Consider the following 18,232-nt stretch of genomic DNA (forward strand, 5'->3'; position numbering starts at 1 on the left):
TGAATACTCTCTCGCTCATTGCGTAGCGATGGACCTTCGTATGAGCAAAGGAATAGCAAGAGTATTCAGAAATAAATTTGGACGTCAGGAACAACTATTGCGACAGCAGCCAAGAATCGGAAAAGTTTTGAAATTGAAGGCTGAAGGTCGGTTCATTTATTACCTAGTCACAAAGCAACATTCCTATCAGAATCTATGGACGGCACTGCATAGCTTGAAAGAAGACCTTCAACGCTTTGGAGTTAGGAAATTAGCTGTTCCCAAGCTCGGTTGTGAATTGAACCAGCTGAATTGGCGAGTTGTGCGAAGCATGCTGGAGGTGGTATTTCAGGGGACTGGTATACGCATCCTGGTGTGCTGTTTCAACCCAACGCAGGCCAGGGAGCCGGGAAAAACTGTGGAGTGCTACTTCCATCAGAATGGCCACTGTAGGAATGGTGATGAGTGCAAGTTTCGCCACGGTCCTCGGAGAAATTCACTAAATCTGTTCTGGGACAGAACAGGCTTAAGGAGGGGACAGTGTAACCAGTCCGGCCCTTGCGGTCGGACCTTTCGAGAACCAGAGCGGTCGCGAGGTTCTCGAAGAACCGCGAAGATACCTAAATGTTTCCGGCGCTTATATAAGCCCAGCGGAGGAGCAGGTAGACAAGTACAAGTACAGTTACAGTGCAAGCGACTAGTGGAAATAAACAAGAGTGGAAATAAATAGTAGTGTAATAGTTAGTTTGTGAGTTATACGTGTATTAAGTGTAAATAAATAATTTTAATAAGTTGGACGTTTTAATCAAGCGAAGAAAACGTTACAATACCAAAACATTCAGTGATTTTATCTCGGCTTAAATTTTTTATGTGTAATATTGATGTTAATTACAAACAAAATAGAGAGGTCATCCGTTCGGCGGAAAATGGAACGTAAGTCAGTGTGAACTTGGTAAAAAAATTTGAAAATCAAGTGATTTCATCCCGAATGAAAACACCTCCATATGATTTCTTACATATATGATATATGCCGGTTTAAGGTTCTTTCGGGCCCTTGGCGCAGAAGATCTACAGGCCTCTTTGGCATTGACGGATCTCTTGAATTCGCCAACAACACTCACAAGGCGTTTTTTCGGGACTTTCGGGTAGCCAGCATCGAGAAATGTCCAGAAAAAGTTAGAGTGAGTGGCCGACCGGCAGCAACATTCGGCTTGTGGTCGAAGTTGTCGATGCCCAAACATTGAAGAAGTTGTAAATCCTGAGCAGCTTCGCGGAAATTACTGAATTTCTAAAGAGTTTCATCGAATAATAAACGCAGAAAATTTTGAACGCACTAGTAAAATAGTATCCAAAAATAAAACGGTCAATGAATCATAATTATGACACACCCTGACTTATTTAATTTTATTCGTGTTTCAAAAATATCTCAGTATTCAGACAACATCAGTGAACCGAAGAAAAATCAGACGTGATGGTGTATCATGCTGCGCAGAACATATTCATGCTAAGAAGGCCATTCAAGAAAGAAATCCTAAAAGGGAAAATCTTTGAATGGAAAGATTTATCTTAATAAGCCATTCGTTATATATTATTTTTCATTTTATTGTAGTGTGGCTTGATAAACTATTTTTGGCTATAGTATATTATTATTTTTTTTATGAAAGTGAACTAAGAAATTGAAACGGGCATGGTTGGGACTGTAACGCGGTTTACAATGTCTCGGGAATGGCGGCGTATCCACATATATTACAATAGTTACTACGTCTGAACACCTGCTTGTGCTGAGTCGTGGTAAGATATGTCTGGGTAGAGAGAGCATTGGTTCAGTCATTCTTTACCGCGTTGCAACACCATGTATGCGTTGCAGCATAGTATTTTTTTTATAGCAGGGGAAATCTGCGACCGTGAAAACACGGGGCTCTATCTCTCGCCCAGAGGAACCCATCTCTAGGGAACACCGTGGGGTTACTCACTCTTTCGAGTTCACGACCCACTAAACCTAACCTGCTTTTTATTGGTTCCGGGCATTTGCCCGGAACCAATCGGTTAATTTCTTCTTGCACATTGTCGTGCTAGGGTTTTCATGTTCGTCCATTTCGGATATCTCTTCTTAGTATAGTTTTAATCAAAGATTATAGAGTAGAAAGATGGGAAACGAGGCGACTAAAGCGATTTGAGCGACATCTGTGTGTCACGCGTGTTTTTAAAACGCTAGGACTGGTTAAAATATTAATTTGAGTGCCTTTTGCAGAAATATATGACATTTGTTAAGATTTCAGACGCCAATTTTGATCAAAGAGGTTTTGAATGTTTTGATTCTCATTCCGCTTTTTGTTTATCTGGCTCGTTCTAGTTGCTGATTTTTGGAGTTTTTTGTCTTATTTCTTGGTGAAAACATCAAAATATTGTTCGAAAATTATTGAATGGTGAAGAACGGTGGATCAAATAATAAAATGTATTTTTCCGCCGACTTCTTAATAATAGCACTGTTTAACGTACACGAAATTAGCTGTTAATAAACCCTTTTATTGGTTAATTTCCTATTAATGCATTATTGTCATGGGTAATCGAACATAGAAGTATTCAGCAGCTTCCCGAATAATTATTTCATTTGTATGTAGCATTGATTTTCGTAGTACCTAGCGGGTGAATTGAGAAGAGATGAATTGTGGAGGTTGCAGAAAACTTATGATGGTTAGAGGGTAGTCAATTTATCTATGTACTACAACTCCAACTTCCACCAACTCCACACCATAGACATAGAGACATGGACTGAGCAATGTCAGCATGAAATTGGCTTTTTTTATAGAAAGAGAGAAACGCAAGTCGGGAATGCAGATGTCTCTTTTTTGTTCACATAGAGGTGAGTGTAGACCAATCAAAATTCTAGAAAGAAACAACTGCATTCCCGACGTGCGTTTCTCTCTGTCACTTTTTTTGACCGTATTTCATGCATAGATAGAAAGGAAGGCACAGTCCATGTCTATATGTCTATGCTCCACACATTCTTTAACAGATATAATAGGGACTGATATCAATGTGATTTATCCAGAATGTCACAACTCGAAAAAGCCCTCTATGGACTTCTCGAATTGTTCGATCGGCCGCATAAATATCAACATTCCGATATGAACATAGACAATTTATAAGGTGTCAAATTTGACTATGTATCGATAGAAAATTTTTGCAATCAAGAATTCACATTAAATTCGAAATGTGGTCGGCGGAAAAATCTTGTAATCAACTCGTTTATTAATTGAGCGATTAATGATCTCGAACATTAACGTGCTCGCTTCGCTCGCACGTTAAAATATCTCAATCATTAATCGCTTTTATTAATAACCTTGTTGATTAAATAACTATTACGTGATTAACAGCGGGTTTCATAAAACTTCGATTGTCCGATCAACGATTTGACAGTCACTCGATTTCTGAAACAAAAACACTGAAACCTTTTCATTTTTGCATATATTCAGGAAGTAGCAATTGAGAATAATTGAATGGACATATAAACATCATGATTTGATGCGAAAATGATATTCTGAATGATCACAATTGAATTATCGATTGAAAACAAATTGACGTCTAATCGTCGATCAAGTGTTGTTCCCCCGATCAAGCTTTATGAAACCGGGGGTAAGTTTTTCACTCAACTAAGGAAAATGGAAGCGTAAGTATTAAAAGTCGTAACATGTGAATCGGTCATTGATTGATTCTTATTTTCAGTGCTCCGAAGTGGATAAAATTCTCAGGGCTTGAAGACAATTACTTCAGCAAACGCTACTAACTACACCATGTGCAATGAACATTTTACTGCAGGTCAATTGAGAACTGTTCATCGACGTAAATTGTTGTATGCAGAAAGCATCCCTTGCATGAACGGCCTATTAAGTGAAAATGATGATCTTTATAGGTCCATTCAATGATTCTCAATTGCTACTCTTTCAATATATTCAGAAATGCAGAGGTTTTATTGATTTCCATTTGGGAACCAAGTGACTGTCAAATTGTTGTTTAGAAAGTCAAAAATTTATGAAACCTGCTGTGAGTGTTTTGTTCATTCATTAATCAATTTGTATATTGTGTCATGAAGAGACCATATTACAAGGAAATCATAAAAAAAGCACCAAGAATCTATACTGACATACAGGTCTTGCATATGTCTGCAAGTTTTTTTTTAAGTGTGGTTCTGAAAATTCTTTAAATAATACCGACATATGTAAGTAAGTGGAATATGTATGCTATGATGGTTTATTGAATATTGGTTCATATTAATTTCTGATATATGTATATTTTACAAATTCAACTAAGTTCATTAGTTCAGAACAACCTATTGTACAGAAACAACACCTTCGACGTATAGCAGATCACCATATACTTTAGTGTCCTTGGAAAAGCTTCATTTATTGCCCACCATTTCAATTTCTGTAAATTTTTTATGAATTGCAAATAAACATATAGCACATCCAACAGCGTTTTTCGTTGATATCAATTGATTCCAAACAATATTTAGATGAAAACTAACATCCTGATCACAAAGCAAAACCATACTTTCGTTTTGTCGCTCAGGATGTTTGTTTTCTGATAGAAACAAAGTCAATATTGGAATGCAATACGAGAAATAGAATTCGAATTTCGCGCCCCTCGATCAAAAAACAGAAAACTGTTATCAAAAAGTTTTCCTGTATTGGCAGTGCGTTTTTAGCGCCATCTCATTGTCACGCGTGTTTTCACTGGCCAAAATGTAGTCGGTTTTTAGTACTAGCGATATGAGAGCGTTTCCTATCTTTCTACTCTATAATCTTTGGTTTTAATAAGTTTCCGTTCTCATTTTAATCTCTCCTCAATTGATCTCGCGGTCTCTTTTTGTAAATTATCATTCTTCTTCTGTCTTCCTCCGGATCGTAGTCCACTAGTCTCCTGAGTTCTTTGTTTGGATGTTCCTTCGCTGTTTCGCATAGTTGCAGCATAGTAATCAATACCAATACCATTGTATAAAGACATACAATGCCAATACCATAGACAACCTGTTGTCTCTGACCAATACGCAGCAGGGGGCCTTTTTTCTCTTTTTCCAATGATGAGGGCAGTTGCTTGTCGCCTTTTTTTCAATATGTTCATTCCTCATCAACATCAGTCAAAACGTGAAATTCCTAAAAGGTGAACGTCTGCAAGATTTCAAAATATCATAGCACCACTGTGAAACCACTTTGTGTATTTCGCAATAAAACAACAGAAACAATCAATATTTTCACGTGTTGACAACCAAGTTGAACGTGTGTGGGCCGGTTGGTGGTTGATATTCCTTCAACCTCGTATATTCTTTACAACCTCGTTGACAACCTCTTTGGTTAACAACAGAGTTGTCAACTAAGTTGGTCGTCTGTGGGTCGCTTAATGCACAGATTTAACAAAAAACATCACAAGCTGAAAAGACCGAATGGCATCGGGTTCGAGAGACCCATAAATTAGCGTTCGAAGATGTATGCAGTGCACCATTACTGACAATATTGTAAAAAAGAAAAATTCTTACTTTTTAACCCTCTATATGAATACACATCCCATGTAACTTTCAGTTCACATTTTAATCAATCAAGATTTGATTTTACCAAATAATTATAGCTTTTTTCATGAGAATGCGCATAAACCTCAATTCTATAACGTTTTCAACGCAACCAATATAATACATATTTATACCTGTGTTAAGATAGCCGGTAAAGTTGGCCGGTAAAAGTTCACCAGGCTGTGCTCACCAACCTGCAATATCAAAGTAAATTCTGTACAAACTGTCCCGCAGTGAGCAAAATCATTTGATCGAATTGATATTATAGTCTAAGATCCCACTGCAGAATTACTACGTTCATTACGTACAGAGACAAACACACATTTTTACATTCGTTTATGGATAGGAGAATACACTGATAACACCGCAGCCTGTCAAAAGTGGCCGCAAGTAATTTTAATTAAATAAATGTTGATCAATATTCCAAGAGAAATTTCGTTCACTCCGTTTTGAAATAAGATATCATCCACATCATAGCAATGCATGTAAAGAATACTAAAATCCATAGCTGCTGTAGCACACTCGGCCGCAACTACCTGGCAGCCAGGTGTAAACAGGTAACATTTCGATGTATTTCTACGTTCATGACGTACACGGATGTTTTTGATATCAAATTAAAGCTAATTTTTTTTTGAATAGGATGATGTATGTGATGCCTGTGAAAAAATGGCCTCAAATTAGGTCTGCCATCTGTTAAAATAGCGAGATATCCGAAATAAAGTAAGAGAGAGTTAGACTCATTTCGCACCATCGGGTTCTTACCCGATGTTCCGAATTATATCTACTGATATTATGGGATCTTTCACACATGTTCCGGTTTAGTTTCGCACTGGAAAACAACCAGATTGCACTTTCGGTGGCGCTTACCGCCAAGAGATTCGAGAGCTTGATGTGCCCACCGTACGGATAAAACCCGATGAATAATTTTTCATTCGGTTGTTTTCCGGTAAAAACCCGACGGTAAAAACCCGTGGTGTGAAAGGAATCTTAGGGTTCTCAACAGTGCGTCTGAATTATTCGTATATTATAACCACGTGTTGGAGCTCGTTGTACACAACGCTGTTGATATTATATATAATAGATTCTAATAAGAAAAAGGTCCAAATAAATTAATATCGAAACATAAGAAGAATTTTTTAAAAAGATGATAAGTCTCACCAAATTTCATTCCAAAGACACTGGACGATTTATCATCATAGACATAGAGACATGGACTGAGCAATGCCAGCATGAAATTGGCTATTTATTAGAAAGAGAGAAAAGCTCGTCGGGACATTTTTTTTTTTTTGGTGTAGCAGGGGGAAAATCTGCAAACAGACGAACACACCCTCTCCTGAGGGGGAACAGTGTGGGGATTCTCACTCTCTGAGCTCGAGACCCACTAAAAACCCTTATCTGCTTCTTCATAGGTTCCGGGCATTTTGCCTATTAACCAGTTGACTCTTATGGTTTCTGGACTCTCACACGATCATAGTCGTGTTGATATTTGTATGCTGCCTATAGCTTTTATAGGTTAAGCTCTTCTTTGGTTACATTTAAATCCTTAACTGATCTCTGGGTCTTCGGTGGTAGGTTCTTGACCTTCTAGCTTCTTCCGTTGGATCGTAGTCGACTAATCTTCGTAGTTCCTCATTTGTATGTTGTTTGGCTTTGTCGAATATCCTTTCCGCCTTTCTCTTCATAAATTCTGTAACTGGTTCCCATTCCAAATCCTTGTAGATTTGTTTGTTCCTAACAAACCAGGGTACGTCCATCGCCATTCTAAGGAGTTTATTCTCAGTGGCCTGTATTTTCTTGATGTGGGTTGTGGCTGCGAAGCCCCATGCCGCCGATCCATATGTGAGTTGTGGTCGCGCAATTGTTTTGATCATCGTCAACTTGATGTTCTTATTCATATGACTTCTTCTGCCTATGAGTGGATAAAGTTTACTCATTGCGGCTTTTGTTTTATCAACTGCACATTTGATGTGGTTTTTCCATGTAAGTCCTCTGTCAAGCGTCACTCCTAGGTATGTTGCTTCATTTTTCCATTCAACCTCTTCTTCATCAACTTCAAGGTTTTCTTCCATCCTCAATCTTCTCTTTTGCAGTAATATTGCTTGAGTCTTTCTTCCATTGATTTGTATTTTCCATTTGATGCACCATTTGAGTAATTCATCTATGGCTTCCTGCAGTCTCCGGTGTATGATCTCTGGGCGTCGATGTCTGAACGCTATTCCTGTGTCATCTGCGTACAAGGTGAGCATATTTCTAGCATTCTTCGGGATATCATAGACGTATATTACGTAAAGCAGAGGTCCAAGTACCGATCCTTGAGGCACTCCTGCTTCCAATTGTCTGGTTTGAGAGGTTGCTCCATCTATTTTCACATAAAAGTTTCTATTCCTCAGATAGTTCCTTATAATCTTGCATAGCTTGGTCGAATATCCTGCTTTTTTCATCTTGTAGATTAGGCCTTCGTGCCATACTCTATCAAAAGCTCTCTCGATATCCATCAGAACTAATCCTGTGGCCTGTTTGGTCTGCATTCCGTATTCTATGAGCCGTAGTAATTGGAGTTCAGTCGAATGTTCTCGTCGAAATCCAAATTGTTCGGGTGGAATTCTCTTCAACATTTCTGTTTCCTCATTCAGCCTTTTAGCGATAACCCTCTCGACGATTTTTCCTAGTGCTGATAGTAGGCTGATTGGTCTATAATTTTGAGGAAATTTCCGTTCCTTTCCAGGCTTGTTGAAAACTATCATTTCTGCAGTTTTCCATCTTTTTGGGTAGTATTCGGTCCTCATTACTCCGTTTGTTATATTCGTCAAGGCTGCTATTCCTTTTCTAGGCAATTTCTTCAACATATAATTCGTTATCCTATCTTCTCCCGGCGCTTTCCTGTTTTTCAATTTCATTATGATCTCTTCGATTTCTGTTGGTGAAGCCGGTTTTGGAATGATTTCGGTTTCCGGTGGTTCCATCATCAGTTCTTCGTTTGCCTCCACTTCTTCTTCTAGATCTTCATTGTCATCATCATTTCGGTAATTTATTCTGGCTTCTCTCTCAATTGAGTCGGCCAGTGCTTCGGCTTTCTCAAGTCTCGTATATACCATTCCGTTTGCTCCATGCAGTGGAGGTATAACTGTCCGTTATCGTCGTAAGCGTTTTTGCATTTTCCAAGCCGAGTGATCTATTGTATTCAGTTCCCTTAATCTCTGGTGCCATCTGTTATTACGCAGTTCTGTTAAAGCATTTTTCAATATCTGGCTATGCTTATTCAGTTTCTTCTTGTCTTCTTCTCTTTTTGTTGTTCTGTAGATTTTTCTGAGTCTTCTGTTCTTTTTTATAAGTTCCTTTATATCCCTTGGCGTATCTCCGTGTGAATGTTTCGGAATTGGTTTCCTTATTCTCTTGGTGCTTTCTTCATAGGCTTCTTTTATTTGATTTTCCAATTTTTCAACTGCTTCATCTAATTCATCCTGGGTGTTTATTTGGGGAATTTCCGTGATTTTCTCCTGAAGTAAATTCTTATATTTCTCCCAGTCTGTGCGATCCTTGGTTTGTGTCTCTTCCTCGTTTCTTGGGCCATGTCCCACTATGAATTCTATGGGATTGTGGTCTGGAGTTCCGTCTTCTATTGTATCAATGCTGATTTCTTCAGTGATATCTTTCATTACGACAATGTCCAGTACATCGGGTAGTCCATTTACTCTTGGTATGTAGGTCGGTATATCAGGTCCTATTACAACTGCATTGAGTTTTTCAGCATAAATCTTCAGTCTTCTCCCGTTGGTATTTTCCACTCTACTATTCCATTCCTGCGATTTGCAGTTGATCACCAATTATGATTTTAGGGTGTCTTCCTTCTAGTAGCATTTTTAGATCCTCTTCCAGCATGTCCTTATCCGGTGATTTATAAGTTGAAATAATCTTCACTTGTCATCGATTAGTATTCACAATAATCGATATTGCTTCTACTCCTTGTCCATTGAATAATTGGTCGAAATGGTGATCCATATTCCTTCTAGCCAGTATAGCAACGCCACCTGTGCTGTTAGGTCTATCATTTCTGTAGATATCGTAATTGGGAAATGCTATCCGAACGTTGGGGTTAAGTCTCGTTTCTTGGAGAGCTATGACATCCGGTCTCTTCTCTTCAATCAGTTCTTCGAATTCTGATCTGCGGGCTCTCAATCATTCGACGTTCCAAGAGACGATTATGAGATTGTTCTTTATCGTCGTGTCAGCCATTAAATATTCTTAATAATTTGCTGCATCTTCTTCTCAATCTCTTTCTCCAGATTCTGCATCATCGTGCTGAGGAGGTTTTTCGTGAACTTATCCAGTTCCTCAGTGATTCCAGAAATTCCTTTTCTGGTTTCGGCTTTTTTGACGGTTTTTGCCTTTTCCGTCTTTTTCTCTGGTTTCTTCGTCTCTTTGACTGCTTTGGTTGCAGTTTCCTGGGGTTTCTTCACTTCTGAAGAGTTTTGGGATGGCCTCGGTGTTTTTTGTGTTGGCCTCGAGCTGGTCTGGTTCGATCTTGGCGATCTCTTGGTCTTTTTAGTGACCAATTTCCATTCGCTACATACCTTGTAGCTGGCTGGATGTCCTTGCTCTCCACAGAGAACACAAGAAGCATTTCGCTCCTCGTTCTCCCTGGTAAGCGTACACTCCTTGGAGCTGTGATTACCGGAGCATTTCACGCACCTCCATGGAAAAGTGCACTTACTTTGGGCATGTCCATATCGCTGACAGCGATAACATTGTCCAGGCCCGGTCGTCCTTCTCTTAGGTTCAACAACACAGTTCATGTTGTAGAGCCTTCTCACCTCGAAGATACCCTTATGGTTTTAACCAGCAATAAGGGCATCGGCTTTTTTGTTATATTTGAGGTCATCCTTATGACCTCATCATCGACGATCCCTTGATCCTTGAGGTCGTCAAGGATCGTCGGGATATCTGCATCCAGCGGTAGGTATCTCACTACCGCGTAAATTTTCTTTTCCTCCTCCCGTTGGAGAGTGTAAAACTCTCTGTTGATTTTGTGGAGGAATTCAGTCATCCTTCGATGATCATCGGCGGTTTGTGGGACGATTCTTATACCGTCCTTCACTGTCGTCGCTCTTTGGTATTTAATACCGTTCCGCATCAAGGCGTTTGAAATTGACGTCCATTCGGACGTACCTCTCAGGGTAACTGGGGGGATTTTTCTTTTCTCTCCACTGGAGTGGTTTTCTCTTGGGCTGGGGTTTCCAAGACTCTTTTCTTGTTTGAGTCTTCATTGGACGAGGAGCTATCTTTTCTCACTCTTTTGGCGGGTGGGGAAATTTTGGTTTGAGGGGTTTTGACCACCTCCATCTTTTGTTTTTGAACCGGTAAGTTCACTTCTTGGACATTTTTCAAAATAATGTTCTTTTTGAGTGCTTTGGAGTAAGGACTTTCCTTATTTCCCGAGCCTCTCCCTGAGATTTTTAATCTCAGCAACTAAGCTAGATACGCATCTATCTAACTCATTCAGCCTCGCTTTCAAACTTGCGTTCTCCTCTCTCAAAATATCGTGTTCGGACACGACATTACCGATTTCTGGCGCGTCTTCTTCCATTACGGAATCGCATTCCGAATGGTCAGACATTTTAAAATCTAATTAATAATTACTTTGCTACTCAAAGAAATTGGAAATAAAATTTTTCAAGACAAAAAGAAAAATGTATCTCATGCATAAAAACAAAACGACTCATCAAAAATTCTCTACGCTATGAGAAAAATCAGAAATAAAGATACGAAAAATAAGCTCACCTGATGTTTTCTGCAGTACCAACGAGAAAAAAATCCTCTGGACACTTAGGATGAACACCAACTTTGAAAATTTTAACGAATTAAAATTCCGATAGCAAATATAGAACCTACACAAACTTCACAGACGGAATCAAATATTCCGTAGCTTTGTTAGTGGGCACTTTCACCTCCGCTTTCACTTTTACGGCACTGTGACACTTCGACTTTCTCGTCCGCTTTCTCTTTTATAGCACTAGGAGCACTGTAGCACGTCTTCTCTTGTCAGGGGACATTACCTTTCTCTTTTTTGTTCACATAGAGGTGAGTGTAGACCAATCAAAATTCTAGAAAAAGACAACTGCATTCCCGACGTGTTTTTCTCTCTGTCACTTTTTTTGACCGTATTTCATGCATAGATATAAAGGGAAGGCACAGTCCATGTCTCTATGTCTATGTTTATCATGTTCAACAAGATGTATGCGGCAAAAGGAATGATGAAAAATTCATTAAAAAAATCAAAGGGTTTGTTTCAACCCACATTTTATCGTTTTGGAAGTCATTAAAACAAAAGGTGCTACGGACGATTTTCGTCAATTCGATATTGCTCAATGCTACTAAGTACCACTGTTTAAAGTTTAGTGCGGAGAATAAATGGTTGGCTTCTTGTGGATGGTGCACTGAAACCAACATGGTTTCGGGGAAGTTCGACTCCGATACTAGTAGAAAATGTATTATGTAATTGAGCTAACACATTTTCAGATGATGAAAAAAACTCTGATTGCGACGACGATAGTGACAACTGCGATTGTGAAAGCAGCGAGGAATCGGACTTGGACTAGAAAATGTAATACACTGATATAAAATGTAACTTGATTCAAGAGACTGATTTTGAAGAAACACGAAAAAAAATTCTTCAGATTTAATTACATTTGTACTTGATGAATAAATTATTTTTTATTATAAAATAAATCTCTTAATACTTCAAGTTTTTTTCATAATATTCATTACGTAATTATAATTTTGTAAATGTTAAGTCGGCTGGCATCCACCATTCTCATCTAACAAGTGGCGTTGCGCGCCTTCTCTTTCACTTTATTTCAGATATCTCGCTATTTTAACAGATGGCAGACCTAACTTGCGGCCATTTTTTCACAGGCAGCCATACATCATCCTATTCGAAAAAAAATAGCATTAATTTTATATCAAAAACATCCGTGTACGTCATGAACGTAGAAATACATCGAAATGTTACCTGTTTACACCTAGCTGCCAGGTAGTTGCGGCCGAGTGTGCTACAGCAGCTATGGATTTTAGTATTCTTTACATGCATTGCTATGATGTGGATGATATTTTATTTCAAAACGGAGTGAACGAAATTTCTCTTGGAAAATTGATTAATATTAATTTAATTAAAATTACTTGTGGCCAGTTTTGACAGGCTGCGGTGTTATCAGTGTATTCTCCTATCCATAAACGTATGTGAAAATGTGTGTTTGTCTCTGTACGTAATGAACGTAGTAATTCTGCAGCGGGATCTCGTACTATTATTGGCGCTTCTGTCAGTAATTAAGAAACTAAAAAAATGCACATAATAGCTCTGAGTTCGTATATCAAAACAATCTATTTATTTGCATTTCAATTTTCAATCTGGTACTGTTTTATGAGGCGCCGTTTGGGCCAAAAGTGTTTCAACGAATTATTTATTTTTTTAGTCCAAATATACATATATCCTCACCCAGAATAGTAAATATCACCTACATTGACAAATATATCAACTAAAATAATTTATATATTTTAAGGCATACTTTTGACCCAAACGGCGTGAAATCCAAATATATTATAATTTGAACTATTTTATGTCGCCAGGAGATGGCGCAGCCTATGCGAGTTTCAAGAAAATAGATCATTCGGCAACCCTGTCAGACGAGGTCAGTAGTAAGCAAAGTGGCTTATAGATAGCACTAGCAGCGGTACTGTTATCGTTATGCATTGAACTCTATGGGAACATAGAGTTCAATGTCGTTATGCAGATAGCTAATAGCTCTTCTACAACAAAGATTACAGAGTAATCTGTGTTCTACAAAGAGTAACAGTTGGGGTGAACCCCAAACGGTGATGAAAGCACTTATTTAAAAGGCCGAAAGCGTAGCGTACTGGAAACGGGAGGTTTCCCTTTTTAGTAGACTATTTTGGAATTTCGGTACGAGTACTTTGCTATTTCAGTTTCCGTAAAGCAAGCTCAAATACAAAACAAATTCAAAATTCATGTTTTTTGTGATGTTAACAATGATTTTGGCGGGGTAATCATTATTTTTCAGGATGCATCTTATTTTATTCAAGTTAGTTGTTTAAAATTCATCTGATGACAACAACAAACTTGAATGAAATAAGATGCATCTTGAAAAATAGGTCGGCATTGTTTTAAGAAGTGGTTTTTGTTCTATAAACTTGACCTTTTTCCTGTCAAACAACTGAAAAATATCAATTTCCTCATCACTGATTGTTTTTCGAGCTTCAGGAGTGCACATCAATTGTCTATGACGGTATAGTGTTCTCCTAGATACACTAAAAATACTATAAAAGTCCTGAACCTCTCGAAAACATATTTTTTCTTGATTTATATCCTACCTAGGACAAAACCATTTCTTTGCACATAACGTACATATAAATTGTGATCTGATTCATTTAATTTCGATTCTATGTGTTGGTAAAGATTCCATAATTCCTGATAAATAGGGATCGAAATATCTTTCAGGACATTATCTGTAGCTGCCCCGATAAAAATGTTGAAAATTCGACAATAATTTTCAATTTTTTGGTGCTGCAAATTCAATATATCTATTTCTCCGCTATAGATGCGAGATTTGACAAATATTGATAGCAATCAATCACTTCCCTAAGAAAATCATCCATCGATACAATATTAGACATTATTATTATTATTATCTGAAAATGATCTCAGGAACAGAGATAACTTCTTGCCTTGAGTTTGTCTATGCTTTAGAGGGTGCGAAACAGGCGGTGGCAACTCATTCAGATAATTTTGGACCACGAGTTGCAAGCGTACGCTGTTAGAGCGCTAGTGTCGCTTTCCTTGGCAACACAGAAATACCCAATTGGCAACCACGCAACCGGCAAATCCTTAACCATAAAATTCGAAATGTAAACAAACTTCGACGTTTGTCAGTACTCTTTTCGAAATTATACGGCCTTACAGAGTTTTTCTAGTAAATCGGAAGTGAATTGACCGATTTAGTTTCATAAAGAAAGATAAAAATACTTTGGAAATACTTCATTAAAAGGGATGAATTGTGGAGCGATGATATTGGTGATCCATTGTACCTAGACACAAATTCCTATTATTTCACAGATTCTTTCTTGAAGTAAACCTGGGTAATAATGTTGAGGTAGCATATACTAACTTTGTGAAGGAGGTAGAAGCTAAACATCTTGATAAGTAAAGCGTTTAAGTGGAAGTTTTAAAGTTTCTATTTAAAATATTTCAATTCCATGTTATGATATAGGTATTCCTCAAACTGAAATCTCAAGAGACATAAATATGTTTCAGCTTATGGAACAAGTTCTTCAGATGAAAAGAAGCATTCATTTGGAATTATGAAAATTATGAAATTGTATTTCTAAATCGTCAATTGAACTTAGCAGAAAACTTTCGCAAAGAAAAATCGTTTTTTCGGAATCAATATTTCTATTCAGAAACCCAGACAATAATCCCAATATAACTTCTCCAAATAATAATTATAATACTTTGTTGGACAACGTGAGATAAGAGAAAACATAAGAAACAAAACTTGTTTTGACTTGCAATACTAGCATTAGCCATTTTTTCACCCGTGCAAAATAACTCGAGGTGCTGTTTCAAATTGACGGGCACGCATTGAAGGATAGCCGAATTAGAGAAATAATGAAAAATTCTAGAAAATTTTAAGTTGAATAGGGAGAATAAAAGAAGAAAAACATTCCTGTTCATAATTTCATTACTTTTTCCGAGTACCATCAGAAAAAGAAATACAAGAAATCATAAAAGTTTATTTTCATCCTTTATTTTCCTATATAAAACTCAAAATTTTTCTCGAATTTTTCATTATTTCTCTGATTCGGCGCTCTTTCAATGCGTCCTCGTCGATTTGAATCTCCCGCCTGCTGCTAGTAAGGTCCGGACGAGAGGAAGCGGAAGCCGCACGGGCAAAAAGAACGTAGTTCCACAATACGCTGTTTCAGCGCTAGTATCGCAGACAAAAAACACGGTCAAGAAGATTAGCACGGGAGTTACCATTCTCTTGATGTTTATGTTCTGTGGTGCGAAATAAACAACGCGTCTAGAATTTACGCGCGTGAATATGTTTTGTATTCGAGCTATTGAAAGTATAGTTTGCTTTACGGAAATTGAAATAGTAAAGTACTCGTTTCGAAATTCCAAATATAACATAAAATAGTTCAAATTATAATATATTTGGATTTCACGCCGTTTGGGTCAAAAGTATGTCTTAAAATATATAAATTATTCTAGTTGATATATTTGTCGGTGTAGGTGATATTTACTATTCTAGGTGAGGATATATGTATATTTGGATTAAAAAAATGAATAATTCGTTGAAACAGTTTTGGCCCAAACGGCGCCTCATACTGTTTTTTTATGATACAGATTTATAACTTTGAGGTCACGGTGGGCTATTATGACAGATTTCGGTACGTTTTAGAATAAAGCTTCTACAAGACAAGACGCTACTGCCCATAGAGAAAGGGAAAGAGGAGAGCATAGACAAAGGAGGAGAGTAGTCAATTCAGTGTTATTTATGGGCGACACGTTTAGTGGCGCCCCCCTTGGCTACTGGAGAAACTAATCCGAAAAAATTTGCGCGGGAAATTCAAATAACGGCCTCGTTTTTGAAATAATAATTACCAAGTTCGAAAAATACACACCGTTGCCTCTCTCTACTCCTATTGTTCTTTTTATCGAGTTTAGTGGAAAAGATTCGATTAAAAGAACGATAGGAGTAGAGAGAGTCGATGGAGTGTATTTTTCCAACTTGGTAATTATAGATTTTTAGACGAATCATGAAATAGTGTAATAAAATAGAAAATCAACTGAAATGAATATATATTCATGAAAATATTAGAAAATTACATTTGTATAGAAAAAATATACAGAAAATTAACCGAAATGAATATATAATAGAAATACTTGACAATAACAACTATAATTACAATATTGTACAGGATACATTATATAAAGGAACTGATCTTGTAAAGGGTTGAATGGATAAATAATAGGTATGGGCCAAACTAAACACAAAAACTGAACTTTGATATTGATATACATCAAAGATTATAGAGTAGAAAGATAGGAAACGCTCTCATATCGCTAGTACTAAAAACCGACTACATTTTGGCCAGTGAAAACACGCGTGACAATGAGATGGCGCTAAAAACGCACTGTCAATACAGGAAAACTTTTTGATAACAGTTTTCTTTTTTAATTGAGGGGCGCGAAATTCGAATTCTATTTCTCGTATTGCATTCCAATATTGACTTTGTTTCTATCAGAAAACAAACATCCTGAGCGACAAAACAAAAGTATGGTTTTGTTTTGTGATCAGGATGTTAGTTTTCATCTAAACATTGTTTGGAATCAATTGATATCAACGAAAAACGCTGTTGGATGTTTATTTGCAATTCATAAAAAATTTACAAAAATTAAAATAGTGGGCAATAAATGAAGCTTTAACTAGGACACTAAAGTATATGGTGATCTGCTATACGTCGAAGGTGTTGTTTCTGTACAAAAGGTTGTTCTGAATTAATGAAGTTGAATTTGTAAAATATACATATATCAGAAACTAATATGAACCAATATTCAACATACCATCATAGCATACCTATTCCAGTAACTTACATATGTAGGTATTATTTAAAGAATTTTCAGAACCACACTGAAAAAAACCTTACAGACATATGCAAGACCTGTATGTCAGTATAGTTTCTTGGTGCTTTTTTTATGATTTCCTTATGATATGGTCTCTTCATGACACAATATACAAATTGATTAATGAATGAACAAAACACTCACAGCAGGTTTCATAAAACTTTGATTTTCTAAACAATAATTTGACAGTCACTCGGTTCCCAAATGGAAATCAATAAAACCTCTGCATTTCTGAATATATTGAAAGAGTAGCAATTGAGAATCATTGAATGGACCTATAAAGATCATAATTTCCCCTTAATAGGCCGTTCATGCAAGGGATGCTTTCTGCATACAACAATTTACGTCTATGAACAGTTCTCAATTGACCTGCAGTAAAATGTTCATTGCACATGGTGTAGTTAGTAGTGTTTGCTGAAGTAATTGTCTTCAAGACCTGAGAATTTTATCCACTTCGGAGCACTGAAAATTAGAATCAATGAATGACCGATTCACATGTTACGACTTTTAATACTTACACTTCCATTTTCCTTAGTTGAGTGAAAAACTTAATCACGTAAAATACATTTTATTATTTGATCCACCGTTCTTCACCATTCAATACTTTTCGAACAATATTTTGATGTTTTCACCAAGAAATAAGACAAAAAACTCCAAAAATCAGCGACTAGAACGAGCCAGATAAACAAAAAGCGGAATGAGAATCAAAACATTCAAAACCTCTTCGATCAAAATTGACTTCTGAAATCTTAAAAAATGTCATATATTTCTGCAAATGGCACTCAAATTAATATTTTAACCAGTCCTAGCGTCTTAAAAACACGCGTGACACACAGATGTCGCTCAAATCGCTTTAGTCGCCTCGTTTCCCATCTTTCTACTCTATAATCTTTGCTTTGGATATACATGATTAACTGAATTTGATGGATTCAGGCTTTATTTCTATGTGGTCATATCATATTGTATATTATCGTAATACTTTCTTACAA

Source organism: Coccinella septempunctata, chromosome 1, assembly GCF_907165205.1.
Source record: "Coccinella septempunctata chromosome 1, icCocSept1.1, whole genome shotgun sequence".
Taxonomy (NCBI): Eukaryota; Metazoa; Arthropoda; class Insecta; order Coleoptera; family Coccinellidae; genus Coccinella; species Coccinella septempunctata.